We start from the raw sequence: 17,390 nt of genomic DNA on the forward strand, positions 1-17,390 counted from the left end.
TGTATGTTTTTGCGGTATATATTTTATTGTGCCAAATTTGGCTTGTATCCACTGATTCGGAGTTGGTAATTTATGAAGAAAGGAGGTTGATGGAAAAAATGACGTGAAAAAGAAAAAAAAAAAAAAGAGAAGAAACAATTCGAAAAAAAAAAGAAAACGAAAAAGAAAAAGACATGATGAAAGAAAAGAAAAGAAAGAAACCGTAAGAAAATAAAAAAATATTGGTTGACGGTTTCGCGCCTATGCTTTATTTGTATTTATTGAGGAGTATTATCGGTTTGGTTTGGTGAGTTTTATGCCAAATGAAGGGCATGTGCTTAATTCTATAATTGCTTAAGAAATGGATATGTCTCATATGGTTTTGTTTAGGTACTAGCTTGATCAGCTATACCTCCACATTCCCATAAATGTTTTGCCTTTTCTTACCCATTGCCTCACTTTACCATATTTTTGTAAGCCCTCGGTTGTGACAGGACCTTGTTTGGTTGGAATGTGTGTACGGTAGTTAGAATTGTCTATCATATTAGCTGCATGCATGTTTATGTTGGTCGTAGTCTAGGTGAGCGACTATTTTTCTTTCTCTCTTACATATATATGTTCACCCTTTGCTTCATGAGAGAAGAGTGACCCGTGAGAGTCTGATTTTAAAGGTCTTGCAAGGTCGACGGTTCAGCTTTATTATAGACATCTTACAACTCGTTTGCATTTGACAATTTGCTATAGGTGTTAGTTTGCTGCATTAAATTGGTTTAAGTGGGCATTTGTAGCTAGCTCTGAGTTATCTTTTCCGTTCCATTAGTTTGTATTTAGTTTACTCGAGGACGAGTAAAGGTTTGGTTTGGGTAGATTTGATACGTGCATTTTATATAGTCTTTTTAGGCCTTTTTATGCACGTATTTCCATGCTTTTATCGTAGTTTATTCTACGAAATGCCCCGAATATGCTACTTTGGTTTGTTTTGTCTTATTTGCAGGAACGAACCAGAAAGTAGTGAAATCAAGCCTTTTACCGTCCTTTTAGCATGCATTTGGAGGAAGAGTGAATTTGGAGCGGGAATGTAGCTATCTTGATATGCACAAAGAAGAAAGATAGCTAGGCGAGCAAAGGAAGAACTTCAAATTGCTAGTGCCTACTTTGTAAAGACATATCTCGAGTTCTACAACTGATATTCAGGTGATTCCAATTGAAGATAAAAGTTTGTCCTCTTAGCTTTCTAATGCCACTGGAATCGCCCTGTTTGACCAAGTAACGAAGAAATGGCAGCCGTTTGAAGTTCAGTGCGCAAAGCAGTAAATTGTGCGCTGGAAAGTACTCGATCGAGTAGTTGCATTTTAGGATTTGCTCGATCGAGTCCTTTTTCTACTCGATCGAGTAGTTGCATTTTAGGTTTTACTCGATCGAGTAGATTTTCTACTCAATCGAGTGGTTTAAGCTTTAGTTTGCTCGATCGAGTGGTTTTATTCCACTCGATCGAGTGGATTCGCTAATGGGCTGGGCTTTTTAGTTAATTTCCGTCATTTAGGTTTAATAAATCCTATTTTTATTATAAATAGGATATGAGGACGACATAATGGGGGGCTTCTCCTCTCTTATCATCCCACATACACTGTTACTGTTGCTTTTATTCTTCCTTATTTCCGGATCATTTAATTCAGTAATTTTTTCTTCTCTTCTCTATCCTTATTTAATGATTATTGTTCTTACTTCCTTTACTCTCATTCTTCTTTTATCCATGTCTAGCTAAATTCCCTTAATATGTTAGGATTAGGAAAGCCGTGGTTGTAATATGTTAGGATAGACTTGATTAGATTAGTCTTGCGATAAGAATTGTATTAGGCAATATAATTGATATTAGGTTGAATGAATGCATGCAAGAGACCAATTTATTTAGTTAACCCCGACCTGGATCGAAAGATTGGAAGGGAAGGCTTGCTAAATTACAATAGGTGATACCTAATTAGGGCAAAAGCTAAGTTAGGAGACCCTAGGGCGATTAGAGACCGAAAGGGTATCATCGTAGGTTTAAGGACCGAAAGGTGACGACCTCGCTCTTCTTTTCAATAGTTTAATCAACTCAGTTGACCCGATAGTGTAACTGCCACGGTAGACCGACCCCTAGCATATTCCCTTCTCTTATTGTTAATTTCTCGCATCCATTTCTCTCTTGCCTTAGTCTTTTTAGTTTAGTTAAACAATCAAAACCCCCAATTGTGACATTAGACAGATTGAGTTAAACAGATAATTAGCAAAATAGCCTCCCTGTGGATATCGACCCTACTTGCTGCTAGCTTCTGTTAGTTGTATTTAGGTATTTTATTTTTGGTACATAACGACCGTATCAATATCCCTCCCTTCGGAGCCAACCACAACCTGGACCTGTACATCACCGTACAATGCCTCAAGAAGAATGTGCCTACGGTCCTTGTGGATGACGGATCTACGGTGAATGTCATTCCCCTCAAAACAGCTCATAAAATGGGTATCAAAGAAGCTGATTTGGTCCTAACCAATCAAGGAGTACGCGCTTATGACGGCACTCGTCGTAAGGTCGCAGGGCTTATCACTCTAACTGTCGCAACTAGACCACTGGAGAGGCAAACCAGTTTTCAGGTAGTCGACATCGACGCCTCCTTCAACATGCTTATGGGACGTCCTTGGATCCACGCCGTCAAGGCAGTTACTTCAACTCTTCACCAGAAAATCAGGGTCCCCTTCAACGGGAAAATGATCACGATTCCTGCTTCCCCGATCAAAGCCGTCATGAAAAAGGGAATAGCCTCCCAAGCCATCGAGGAGGACGATAATGAAATGTGGGGATTCCAAGCCGTGAATGCCATAACCGATGAATCAACACCCTTCGATTGTGACCCGTTTGCCAACCTCACAGTGAACCGCATTCTGATGTGCCAGGGTTATTTCCCGGGTTTACCCCTCAATCCACTGAAGAGCACCTTACCTCCCTTGAAACAGGCTAAGGTCCCAAACATCCCCTTCGGACTGGGCTATGAACCTACCGATGAAGATATCCAGGAAATGAATCTTCTAGTTCGAAAGCGCAAGAAGCACAGAGTTATCCTCCATCCCTATCATCTGACCCTCAATGGATACTTTGTCCCCGAGGAAGAGTCTGAACTCTACCATGGCTTTCTGGAGCCGATCTATGACTCTGTGGCCAAGGTCAGGTACCCGGGTGTAGAAGTCTTCCAGGACTGCTACTTCATCCCCGAGAACACCGAAGCTACATCAACCGAGTCTAAGCCGTCCTCATGCCTCGACAGACAAGCTGTCACTCTCCTCTTTGGAGAGGATAACGTCAAGCACCTCGATTATGAGGACATCATAAACATCGCTCTGAAGGACAACCAATTTGACCCGACCACCTTGATCTCTAATACTGACCCGGAGAAAGCTACACATGGCTGGAGGAAAACCGTCAAGTGGACCGATCGCCAAGGCCGCATTCTCAAGATCACAATTGGAGAAGGCCCAATATTCAAAGAGGGAAGTGAAGAAGAATCTGAGTCTAAGTCAGAGTCAGAGTCTGTCATAGCTCCTAACACTCCTAATGTCCCAGTCAAGGTCCCTTTCCCACTATTTTATCACAAGCTGGTGGCTGCTTCAGAGGCTGAGTCTACTAGGGTCACCTCCACTCCCATGGAAGGTGACAACCTGGATCCTGTTCCACGGGCCACCTCCTCTGCTGTGTCGCCTCTGACTGACCATAAGATGTCTGTCCTCTCCGAGCTTTTCGCTCGTGTCAACTTAATGAACGCTAAGTTTGCTTATGACTCGTCTCAATTTAACTACAATGCAATTCTGAATGACTATGAGGAATTTGACTTGAGTGACTACCCACCTCACCTAGCGAAAGAACTTGACAAACGGGAAACCAGAACCCCCATAATTGAGGAGACTGAACCCATTAACGTAGGAACCAACAACACACCTCAAGAACTTAGGAGAAGGACAACCCTGGACCCCTCGGAGAGACAACAGTTCATTGACCTCCTCCACGAATACAAGGATGTATTCGCCTGGTCTTACAAGGATATACCCGGGATTGACAGGGAAATTGCACAACACCGGATACCCATTAAACCCGGAGCTAAACTCGTGAGGCAAAAGCTGCGCCGAATGCGTCCTGAATGGGCCATGAAAATCAAGGAAGAAGTGGATAAACAGTTCAAGGCTGGTTCCATCAAAGTGTCTGAATACTATGATTGGGTGGCCAACATTGTTCCTGTACCGAAGAAAGACGGGAGGATTCGGGTTTTCGTCGACTTCAGGGATCTGAACAAGGCGAGTCGAAAGGACGACTTCCCTTTGCCACATGTTGATATTCTGGTGGACACCACCGCCGAGCATGTTCTCCTAATATTCATGGACGGGTATGCCGGGTACAACCAGATCAAAATGGCTGAGGAAGACATGCACAAGACTGCATTCACTACACAGTGGGGTACATATTGCTACACGGTCATGCCCTTCGGCCTCATCAATGTTGGGGCTACCTATCAAAGAACCGCTACCACTCTCCTACATGATATGATGCACAAGGAGGTAGAGGTATATGTTGATGACATGATTGTCAAGTCAAGGGAACGGGACGACCACATCAACGCCCTTCGGAATCTCTTCGCTCGTCTGCGAAAATATAACATGAGACAAAATCCTCAGAAGTGTGCATTCGCGATCACCTCCGAAAAACTCTTGGGACATGTCGTCAGCAAATGAGGCATTGAGATTGATCCAACCAAAATCAAAGCCCTCCAACAAATGCCTCGGCCTAAGAACGAGAAGGAGATTCGGGGATTTCTCGGCCAGGTTCAATACATCATCTATTTCATTGCCAAGCTCACCATGATTTGTGAACCAATCTTCAAGAAACTTCGCGCCTCCGATCACACCGATTGGGAGGACGACTGTCAAAAAGCCTTCGATAGGATAAAGGAAATCCTATCCAAGCCTCCTGTCCTTATGCCACCACAACCAGGGACTCCTTTATCCCTATACCTGACTGTCACCGACACAGCCATGGGAGCAATTCTAGCTCAAACAGTCGAGGGCGAAGAACGCGTCATCTACTACATCAGCAAAAAGTTCATCGAGTATGAGACAAGGTACACCCAACTAAAAAAGACATGCCTTGCCCTAGTATGGTCAACAAAGAAGCTGCGGCATTACATGCCCAGCTACACGGTCCACATCTACTCCAAGATGGACCCGGTCAAATACATCTTCGAAAAACCCGTACTAACGGAAGGCTGTCTAGGTGGACACTCATGTTGTCCGATTTTGATCTCAAGTTTGTACCCCTCAAGGTTATCAAGGGAAGAGCAGTCGCCGATTTCCTAGCAGAGAATCCCGTCAACGAGGATCCAACAACCGACACATGGTCACTTCCTGACGAAGATATCCTTTGTGCTGACTCCGACGCATGGGACCTATACTTCGATGGTGCATCTAATCTGAGAGGTTTCGGGGTAGGAATCCTTCTAATATCACCAGAGGTAGAACATGTTCCGATCTCAGTCAAACTAAACTTCGCCGTCACTAACAATGCCGCTGAATATGAAGCATGGCTCATCGGCCTACAAGCAGCCATAACACTTGGCATCAAGAGACTGAGGGTCCACAGCGATTCCTCGCTCATCATCAATCAGGTGTCCGGATCATGGAAAATCCAAAGTGATAGCTTAGCTCCCTACCGAGCGAAAATTAATCAAGAGGCCGAGTTCTTCGACCAAGTTGACTACTTCCACTTGCCACGAGAGGAAAATCAATTTGCTGATGCCCTAGCAAAACTTGTCGCGCTCGTTAATATACCTAATGACGTGACATCAATGCCTCTATGTGTCGAGAGAAGGAGCAAGCCAGCTCACATCTGTGCCATCAACAACGACGAGGAAAACCATGTCGAACCCTGGTACCAAGCCATCCTCAACTACAAAACCAAAAACGAATTCCCTCCCGACTCTGATCAAAGAGGACAAAGATCCATCCTTTTACTTGGGTCACAATTCGTGATGAACCAAGATCAACTATATAAAAGAGCACCCCAAGGGATTCTCCTCCTTTGCATTGACCATCACAAAGCCAAAAAAGTCATGGGAGAGGTCCACGACGGAGAATGTGGCCCTCACATGAGCGCAATGATGCTTACCCGAAAGATCATGCGGTTGGGTTACTACTGGACCACCATGGAAGCCGATCGCCGTAACTACGTCAAACATTGCCACAATTGTCAAATCTTTGCCATTATACAACACACACCACCATCCCTTTTATACACCTTGACATCACCCTGGCCTTTCTCAACCTGGGGCATCGACATCATCGGGAAAGTTAACCCGACGGGAACCAAGGGCCATTGCTTTGTCCTCGTCGCCATCGACTACTTCACCAAATAGGTGGAAGCACAGTTATATACTGTCTTGACCGCCAAACAAGTGGCCAAGTTAATCCAGAACAACATCATCTGCCGATATGGGGTACCCCATGAAATCATCAGCGATCAAGGCTCTCACTTCCGGGCAGAAACTCAGGCCTTGCTGGACAAATACAAGATCAAGCGACATCGATCATCCCCCTACCGTCCCCAAACAAACGGAGTGGTGGAGGCAGCTAACAAAACTCTTGTCACCATTATCAAGAAAATGCAAGAAAACTATGCAATTGGCCGAGCAAACTCCCATTCGCACTCTGGGGATACCGAACCTCCATTCGAACACCGACAGGCGCCACACCCTTCTACCTAGCATACGGTATGGAGGCGGTTCAACCGGTAGAGTTAGAGGTCCCTTCTCCACGAATCCTACTAGAGAGTCAGGTCCCTGAGGCAAAATGGACCCGTCGAAGGTACGAGCAACTCACTTTTCTAGACGAGCGGCAGCTCAACGCCTTGCACAACGTCCAGCTATACCAATAACGTGTACAACGGGCATTCAACAAGAAGGTTAAATCCAGGAACATCCAGGAAGGCGACTTGGTCCTCAAGTCAGGTCGAGCACTATTACCCGTCGATCCGAGGGGAAAATTCAAACCCAACTGGGCCGGGCTATACCTGGTCAAGAAAATACTTTCGGGGGGCGCAGTGAGACTGAGTGTCCTAGATGGGGAGGATTTCATAAACCCGACCAACCTGGACCAACTCAAGAAATACTACCCTTGAACCATAGCAACCAACAACCTCAACCCTAGTTTTACAACTAGAAACCGCCTCAACCCTTTTCAAGTCAAGTTCCTCAACGCGTTCTGATTTGAAATTGCATGTTTTATCGAGTCTAAGTTGCGGCACTTTGCCCGTTTCGAATGTCCTTTGATCTGTCAAAGGCAACATCCATTTGCACTAAAACAAAAAAAAAACCCTGAACTATGAGCATGGTTTGATTTCACCTCTTCATGTGGATACGTAGGCAGTCCTTCTTATACATGAGGGATACAACCACAAAACCCAATCAAAAATTACAAAACATTTCGAACTACGATCATGGTTTGATTTCACCTCTTCAGGTAGATATGTAGGCAGTCCTTTCTTACACAAGAAGGATACAACCATCCCCATAATAAAAAAAATACCCCCATCAAAAAAGGAAGGAAAGAACATTCCCTTTTCCACAAAAATACGAAAGAAGCCTTTCTCGCTTGCCACAAAAATCCCACTTTCCCAAGTGCAAATGTTTAGGACGATTCAAATTGAATTGCCTTTACAAAATGGGTGGAAGAAACAAGCGTTCACAATTTCGACACGAGTAATCCTCTTATTTAATTAATAATGGGAGGGATTACAATTTCAACGACAAATAAAACTCGACGAGTCTACAACTTGTCAAAGCTAAGGTGTCGACTAAAACACCTCACATAATAAAACTAGCGCAAAACACACAAAACATAGCTAATACAACATAATAAAAACTCACAACACTAATACAACATAATAATAAAGTGGGTAATGGAAATCTTCACTCCTCCATCGGGGTACATCTTCCCCTTGTTCTTCTTGTTGGCCCGCCTAGCACGGATTTCCTCTTCAGAACGGATCCTCAACGGATCTACAATGGCAACGGCCTCCGGTCTAGTGCAAGGCCCCATGTTCGGCCTGAAACGAGCCCATGCACGTCCCACTACATTTTTGGGACCCAAGCTTCTCCTCTTTGGTGGTCTCATCACATCCGGGCTAACCCCATCAACATAATCCTCAAAGAAGGCACGGTTGGCCTTGCCAACCTCTCGATACTTCAAATGGATATATAACCTCGTCCTTACAGAATTTGGACCTCTCCTCCAAGGACGAAGCTCTTGACCACTTGACATAAGCGGGAGTCACCCATGTCGTGGCAACGGGGTTTGATACCTCCCAAAGAGGCCGAGTGGCCCACCATCTTTCGAAGACCTCCACAAGCTCGGAGTTCCGGAAAACATTCTCTTGGACAAGAGTATCTTAAGCGGCCACCTTTTGTTAACGCCCCATTTGCCTCAGGAGCCTTTCGGGATAAATGAAGAAAGCGACCTTCAAACCCACCACCAATAAAGAACGAGGACTAGCACCCGAAGCGGGCAACCCCGTGAAGGACCTCAAGTGCCACTAATGCACCACCCAACAGATGTGAAGGCCACCCTCCTCCGCCAATATTGCGGCCCAATAAGCCTCGGTGGAAGCAAAGCTATCCGAGTACAACTTCTTCCTCATGGTAAGGTGACGGAAAGAATAAGAAGAAGAAGAATCAACCAGAGGCTCTACATACCTTAGCCTCTCCAATAGCCACACTTGGAGGATCCTTGGGGATCCAAATGAGGGAACTTCTCCACAAGAGCCTTCCTTGTCCACGGCTTGGATGATCTCGCCAAACACCAACCATGATGGATCTCTACCATGCTCCATTTGCTCAACCACATGTACAAGGGTCATGCTACCATAGCATTTCGTCCCCTCATTCTTCAAAGCATCAACAAAGAGGTATACATGGACAAGGCAAAAGGCAAGAGCCCTTCTCCTAGCACTACTACAAAACTCGTTATGGACATCAGTTGATGGACATCTGATTATTTAGAAAACTGATGTAAAAATTATAGACATCGGTTGTTTGCAAAAAACTGATGTATTTATAATTATATGTATATCGGTTGTTTTAAAAAACCTATTTCCATGATTTCTGACTTTAATAGATATGTGACTTTATAAAAACCCATGTCTATATAATAGTCAATTACATCATATATACATCTAAACCGATGTGCGTCGACATTGAAAATTAGCGCGGAAAAAAAAAAACCTATTCCCATTCCACCGATTAGTAGTATATCTTATAATTAACCCTAACTCTTCCTCACCTCATCATCTTTCTCATTTCATCTAGCAAACTAAAACCAAACACCCATAGCCAGCTGATTACCACTCACCATATCAACCACCAGGCGCTCCTCATGCATCTTCCCCCCACTAGGTAATGACAGACACCATAAGCACACGAAAGCAATCACCACAATGACGGTAATTTTGTTCTTGTGTGCCCACGAAAGCTTCTTCCCCCATCGCCTATTCTTATCGTGAATATACATGTCATTCAAGGTGAGTGGTGCTATCGTTTTAGCTTCACAATAAAGGTTTCATTTTCGCCCAAAATCGTAAACCCTAATTTCTGAGTTTGATTTTATCATGTTATTCCGCTTCATAGTCATGCTGATTTGTTCTATAATGGCGACGAGGTATCAATTTCTTCTGTAAATCGTCCTACTGTTCATTCAAATCTGTTGAATTGTTATCATTTCTGCTCTTATATTGCTTCGTTCTGCATTAATTCCTGCTCAGTTTCACAATGTTATTGATTGCAGTATTTTTCCCCAAATTGATTGTATCAGTTATCCCCAAATTCATTCATTAAGGTTTATTTAGGTATTTGGATTGAATACCAAATTATAACTAAAAATTTATTACTTGATTCTGATTAATGTATTGTTATTGGTATTCGTATCAATTTGTGAACTAACTATATAGAACTGGTAGTATGAGTAGTGAGCTTAGCTTACATTTACAATTGATGGCTTGAATTTGACGAGGTGTTGCTGAGATCTTCTTTTTTCCGCGTTGTTTTACATTTGAGAAGAGGTCCTGATAGCTGCAGTACAATCAGGTGCCGGGCTGTTGCTATTTATTTTATCAATGCTCGAGCTCGTCCTTTGGCAAAATCTCGTAATTGGATTATTTACTTTGTTGTTTATGTTTATTCATTTCAATTTCTAGCCTTTCAGTTAAGTATCATTGATGTCTATCTCTAATTAGAGGACTATCAATTTTAATTAGAGGACTGGAAGTTGAGTTAGTCAGCTGATCAATATAGGTCAGATTTTCGTCGATCGGGTCGAAGTGGGTAAGTCAAGAACAAGCCATAATCCTTGCTAATTGAACTACTCCCACAAGAACAATTAACAGAAACATTAACAATAACATTAAGAGGGAGATTATTTTAGTCAAAAATGTTTAGTTGCTGAATCTAATTTACAGTAGTAAAATTAGCAGTAAATTTTAGCAATGATATTATAAGTATCACCCTTAATTGCCCTATAAGTAAAAATATGGCCCAAAAAACTACCTTAATTCAATCACAGGAGAAGGGCACATTGACCCTACTGAATTCTTCAACCCTATCTATATCAGGAACTGCTGGGTTGTAACTGAGCACATCATTTGCAGTAGAACCCATAACTTGAGCTATGAATGTTACGTTTGCTTTTACCCATACATAGTATGATGCTAAAGCTAAAAGACACCCTTTTCTACACTTTGATTTTACTGTGAAAGAACATGTACTAATCCATAGAAGAAAAAGAAGAAATGCCCAGGTTTTGATGGGTGTTTGTGTTCTTTGAAATGACCACATTTGGATATTTGAATTCGCAAATTCTTATTTAAGACGAGTGTATCCGTCTTAAGCTAAATAAAATCCTTTTTTTCACTTTGATTTCACTATGAAAGAAGAAATGCTAATCCATAGAAGAAGAATTGGTAAGATTTTGATGGGTGTTTTTCTTTGAAATGACCTCATTTCATTATTTGATTTGATGACAAATTATTGAATTTTAGTTTGTTTGTGTGTTTGTATTAAAACTGTTGTGTTTGTTTGTTCCACTATGAAAGAAGAAATACTAATCCTCTGAAAGTATTAAAAGTGTTTCGTTTGTTTGTGTGTTTGTTGTGCAGGTGCTAGTAAAGATGGAAGTAGTATACATTTCCTTCATCAAATTTCCAATGCGTATGATTCTGAGGTTAGTAGTCTTTTAGCTTTTCTATTTCTATCTTCTATTTAAGATCTTTTGTTCAAACTCCTATTTCTGTTTGATGCTAGCATGCTCAACTTGATTATGTGATAAACATTGTGCTTATATATGGATTGTCATACAATTTTATCTTAATTATTGACAACTTGAAATTATGCAGGTGTCACCTGCTTCATCATAGTATAGGATCTGAAGTTATCTATTGACAGTTTGATTATTTATGCAGGTTCTACATGTTCGCCGTGTTGATTACCAGCCAAACAATGACGAGATCAGGCTATCAAGAAGTTGGTTGCGCCTAATAGTCTCGCCTCTTGGACCTATTTTTTAACATCCGGTTTCTATTTTGTTGATAGGTTAGCTATGTAAATAAAATTGACATATTAGGTAGGAATGTATTGAATAAATTGGTTGATTGTATAAATTAATTTGTTTTGGTTGATTATCAAGTTATCTTTTTTTGTGCTAATGTGGAGCGCTAATGTCTTGGGTGACGATAAGCATAATATTCTATATTTTTTTATATATATATAAAAAGTTATGTACATCAGATTTTAGGTAAAACACTGATGAATATAGGTAAATAAAGACATCAGAGTTCTATGTAAACTGATGTACATAACAACAATAGACATCAGATTATAACTATACACTGATGTATATTAATATATATGGACATCAGATATATAGAAATCTGTTGTGCAAATTTTAATGGACATCGGTTTTAAATCCGATGTACATTAATCTACAATGGACATGATCAAACTCTACATCGGGTGTGTATCCGATGTCCATATACCAAAATGTCTGATGTCCATAACGAGTTTTGTAGTAGTGTAGCCACCTCCGAAACATTGGCATCCAATCGGTTCGAGAAGATGTTGATAAGAGCCAACGAATCCACACCATGTGGAGCAAGAAGGAGATTGACTTGACTTGTCGACAAGCCCAACATCGAACGGAATTTCTCCTTGTAGCACAACCGAGTCGGAGGAAGCACCAGAACACAACTCGGCCACCCACCAATGGCTCCAACTTCTTCGGCTAGTTGACAAATTTCATCTTTCGGGAAAACGAAAACATGGTGTTTCGAATCCCAAAACCCAGAGCATGCTTCAAGGAATGAGGATTGCACCTTGACTTGACGAAGCACCAACAATTGACCAACTCCCATGCAAACGAGTTGATACTTTTCGGGAGGTGACAAATCCCGGCACCATTGTCGCAACGCATTATCAAAGGCATCCATGAAATATTTTTGTGGAAGAAGAAGAAGAATTTTTGTAGATATGTTTTGTGTTTTGGATGATGAAACAATGAAGCACAAACATCACTATTTATACAGAACAATCAGCGCGTTTTTTTCAGAAAAAAGGGGGAGCAGCTTCCTATCGCCAAGCAGCTCGCGCCTCTTTGGGCCTGTTCTCAGGATCCCCACCTTGAATTATCCCTTTCAAGTTGTGTTTTCTCCTGACACCTCAAACCTCCCGCCGGAATGCTCGCGCCTCTTCGGGATGGTCCGGGACATTTTGTGTTTCCTCACACTCACATTTCCTTATTTTTGCGTTTTACGAAATCCGACACGGTTTCCTTGACGCAGCTTTAAACATACGGATTTTTCTTTATTTTTTTAAAAGGGGGAAGGGCTAGTCGCCCCGATACACGACGGATCGTTTCCATGTCAATCAAAATTCCGAATTTTTTTTTGCTTTTTCGCAATTTCCCAGCAAAAATAAAAATTGAAAATTGATAACACGACGTCAGTTTTCCTCCAAATTTCAAGCACTCACAAATTCGAGTCTTGATCTCGCAAAAAAAATCAAATCAAATACACTCGTAAAAATCTTTTCTAAAATTCATCCCTGACGGTTTGAGTTTGAATTTTTTTCCGAGTCACAAATCAATTTCAGTAATTTCTATGCAATTTAATTCAAGACACGAGTTAGTTGCTCAAAAAATGTTCAAATCAATTCCTTTTGGAGTCCAAACGCGATGACTTGTCGCAAATTTTCAAAAAAAAAAAAATCATTTCAATTTTCAATTTTCAATTTTTAACTTCGTGTCATCACGGTTAAATTTTGTCTTCAATCGAGTGCTTTTTACGTGTTTACGTTTACGCATACATGCTACCTGTTGCCTGTTTTCTACACTAACGATGCAGGAACTGATGCAAAGCAAAAGGGGAATTGACAGCCGACAGCGCTCCTCCAAAACACAACACAAAAAAGCCAAAAATCACAAAATAAACCACAATCTAAAAACACATATATACAAACCGCCTCACGCAAAATACATCGAGACACGTTTGATACAAATGACTGACCATGCAAACAGGAGCTAGTACAAACATCTATCATACAGACACTGGCCTAAAACAACCATCTATCATACAGACACTGGCCTAAGACAACAAACTGGGGGCTACCCGCCACCTACCGAACTAAGAACTCCATATCCTTCCAATCGGAAAAGAAAAGGAGCAACATGGGAAACAGTGGAGCAATAACGAAACCAGAGGTGGTTACCATGACGGTAATACCTCGTTCCTGCTCCACGACAAAAAAGAAGACAGTGTCTGGCAGACTTTGGATGATAAGGAGGCCAAGGACCATGATGCGACGCACCACCCCTGTGTTGACCTCCAATCATCAGCTGTCCTGTCTATCAGCCACACCGAAAAGGACAAGCTGGCTGCGACAGCCGCCTCCCCTCCTTTACGGAAGCATCCTCTACCACCACCACCTCAGCTCCAGCAGCCTCCCTGGTCACTTCTGCTCCTCCGGGATCATCCTCCTCCTCCAAGGCCTCAACAACAGATCCCGTAGGCCCCGAATGATCCCCTGTAGCCAAAGGTAAACAAAGAACGTCAGCCGAAATTTCGGCATTACGACGGCGTAAAATGGACAAATCCAAAAAAAACCCTGCAAAGCAGAACAAGGGCAATCCCACCCAAACCCAACCGAACAAAAATAATTCACAAAAACGCACAAAAAACGACTCGCCCTTCTTTTCAAGCAAAAGACGAGTCAAAACAACGACAAGCAAAAATGGCACCTCAAGACCCGCACAAGGTCCGCCAACAACCCAAAATACGTTCCCGATGCAATGGGGTATTTTCTACAACTCAAAGAGGCAATTTCTACGCCAATTTGAGCACAAACCGGTCAAAATTTCAAAACACGACCTCAACGAGGCAACGTGATTTTATCACGCCTCAAAGCGACCTAAACTGCCAATAAAGTCCATTTCAAGGCAAACTGACTCAATTCAAGCCCTAAACAGGCGCCTATTCTGTCAGACATAAGACCGTCACAAAAGGCAAAAGTTCCAATTTTGCCCACAATACCCAACGAAGGTCCACAATGGCAAATACGGTCTTTCCCGACTACAATACAACCTAGTGGGACCCATTACCCAAGCAAATAAACTTGGTATTGTGAAATGAGACGGTTTCTTCGTCTCACTCACGTTTTTCGAGCATAAGGGACGCAAACGGGGACCAAAATGCGAACTAAAAGCACCCCTATGCTCCTAAATAGGTTTCTAACCTAATGCAATCATCAATTTCGCTCGAAATGGGCTCAATCAAAAACGGTCAAATCGATTTTCAAGGGTAAACATTTCGCCCTAATTCAATCTATCAAAAAGACCAACAAGTTCAAATGGATTCAAGAGGAAATACATACCTTGAGATGACATGTTGATAATGGCACGAACGGGAGCAAGCTAAAAGACCAACAATGGCGGTTTTGTGCGGTTTTGTCGAGAGGTTGAAGAAGATGAAATGAGAATGGTATGCAAACCAATCTCGCGTCTTTTACAGGAAAATAGGGAAGGCCCCTTACCTCGCCAAATTGCTCGCACCTCAATGGGGTGCTCCCTGCTCTATTGTAGCGGAAATTTGGGCTTTGGCCCAATTTCCCATCAAACCTTAAATTTTCAAATGACGCCAATTAAAACCGTCATTTTCAAAAATGATACTGAAAATTCAAAATTCACTATTTCTTTAAATTTCAACGATGGCAATTAAAACCGTCATTTTCAAAAATAATAGTGAAAATTCAAATTCACTATTTCTTCAAATTTCGAACGACGGCAATTAAAACCGTCATTTTCAAAATATTATTTGGAAATCAAATTTCACTATTTTCACCACATCTGTCAACGGCGGCAACATAAACCGTCACTTCAAAAGCAATAGTGAAGATTCAAAATTCGCTATTTCCTCCACATCTGTCAACGACGGCAACATAAACCGTCACTTCAAAAGCAATAGTGAAGATTTAAAATTCACTATTTCCTTCACATGTCAACGGCGGCAACATAAACCGTCACTCCAAACGTAATAGCGAAAATTCAAAATTCGCTATTTCCTTCAAAAATCAAACAAACGGCGATTAAAACCGCCACTTCAAATTAAAAAAGAAGTAGTGAAGATTCAAAATCCACTATTCGTTCAAATGTCAACAGGGGGCTTCCTCGCGAAACCTGCTTATTTCAAAAACAATAATAGTGAAATTTAAAATTCACTCTTTCCACGACGGCATCAAGAGTCCGCTATTTCCAAAACAAGCCCATCCAACGCGGCTATTCTCACGGTCGATCAACCGACCTCATCATGGCTGGCAAGCCTTAAAACGCACCGCGGCCGGCGAGCCCTCCTCATGTACGCCCCACGGCTGGCGAGCTTACAACGCATCGCGGCTGGCGAGCCCTCCTTATGTACGCCCCATGGCTGGCGAGCCTTACAACGCACCGCGGCTGGCGAGCCCTCCTCATGTACGCCCCATGGCTGGCGAGCCTTACAATACATTGCGGATGGCGAGCCCTCCTCATATACGCCCCATGGCTAGCGAGCCTTACAACGCATCGCGGCTGGCGAGCCCTCCTCATATACGACCCATGGTTGGTGAGCCTTACAACGCATCGCGGCTGGCAAGCCCTCCTCATATACGCCCCATGGCTGGCGAGCCTTACAACGCACCGAGGCTGGCGAGCCCTCCTCATGTACGGACCATAGGTGGCGAGCCTTTGTCCGCAAACACGCAAGGACATATCCGAAGATGCCTCAGGTATGACTCCTTCTTATGGCTGGTGAGCCTTTGTACGTAGTCTAACGGACTTTAAACGACCCGCACGGACAGTCGACAGACTCTAAACTGTTCCCGACGATAGGTCCTTGGCTCGTGCCCTCGAGTCGCCTTGGCGTCGCCCTTCCCGACGGCAGGTCCTTGGACCGAATCCTTTCGAGCCGCCTTGACGTCGCTTGAGTCTCCAGGCTTTAATCTTCGATTGACCTGGAGGCTCTACTTTGACTTTTGCCCTGTCCAAGCCTCAGTCAAAGTGGGGGCTCTGTAGATACCCAGTATCTGCTGAGACTCCAACAAACACCCAATGATTATCGGACTACAACATGCTTTGGAATCGCGGCGTTTGATCGACAGTTCGTGTACAACTTTACGTCGGAAAACTTAAAACGATTTCGAAAATAAAACATTTCAAAACTTTTCAAAAGTACCTGGAGTGTTTAATGCATGACGATGGGGTCGCAATGACACTAACTAGAGTCAAAACCGACACCAAACCAAAAATTAACTCAAAAATTCAAATCCCGACTGCAACAACGAGTCATACCGAGTCAAACACAAAAAACAAACCATTCAAATGCTTCCATGTTAAGATTTCCCGGATTCATGTATGGACAAGTACCAAACATGTGCATACAAATCCTAGGATAGAACAAATGATGATTGCATTTGTGTGAAAGCGACAAGACACCTCGAAGACGTGCTACATTGCTCGCACCTCTTTGAGCAGCCCAGGTGGCCACGTCGCTAAAAACTCACACAACCACTCATTTTCCTATAAATACCCCTCAAATACCCCCATTTTAGAACTTACGCGAGTGTCCGCCCCCTCTTTCTCCCTTAAAATTCTCGAATCGACTTCCTAAGTCATAATCCGACGCGTATTTACTACCTACCGATCGTAAATACAAGCCTTACACATTGTTTGGTAACGTCATCGTGCATTTAATCACTTGACCGACCATTTTGATCACTACACCATCACTAAAATTAATAAAACACTCTTTTTACGTACTAAAACAATTTTAA

The 17,390-nt window shown here is 42.6% G+C and overlaps 1 long non-coding RNA gene across 1 annotated transcript; it reads left to right on the plus strand.

Annotated features, from left to right (window-relative positions):
* Positions 1-9,983: 9,983 nt before the first annotated feature.
* On the plus strand, positions 9,984-11,694 carry LOC141626347 (uncharacterized). The gene is made up of 3 exons (XR_012535941.1): positions 9,984-10,189; positions 11,198-11,262; positions 11,501-11,694. It is a non-coding gene; the product is annotated as an uncharacterized LOC141626347 (long non-coding RNA).
* Positions 11,695-17,390: the final 5,696 nt, after the last annotated feature.

This window comes from Silene latifolia, chromosome Y, assembly GCF_048544455.1.
Source record: "Silene latifolia isolate original U9 population chromosome Y, ASM4854445v1, whole genome shotgun sequence".
NCBI lineage: Eukaryota > Viridiplantae > Streptophyta > Magnoliopsida > Caryophyllales > Caryophyllaceae > Silene > Silene latifolia.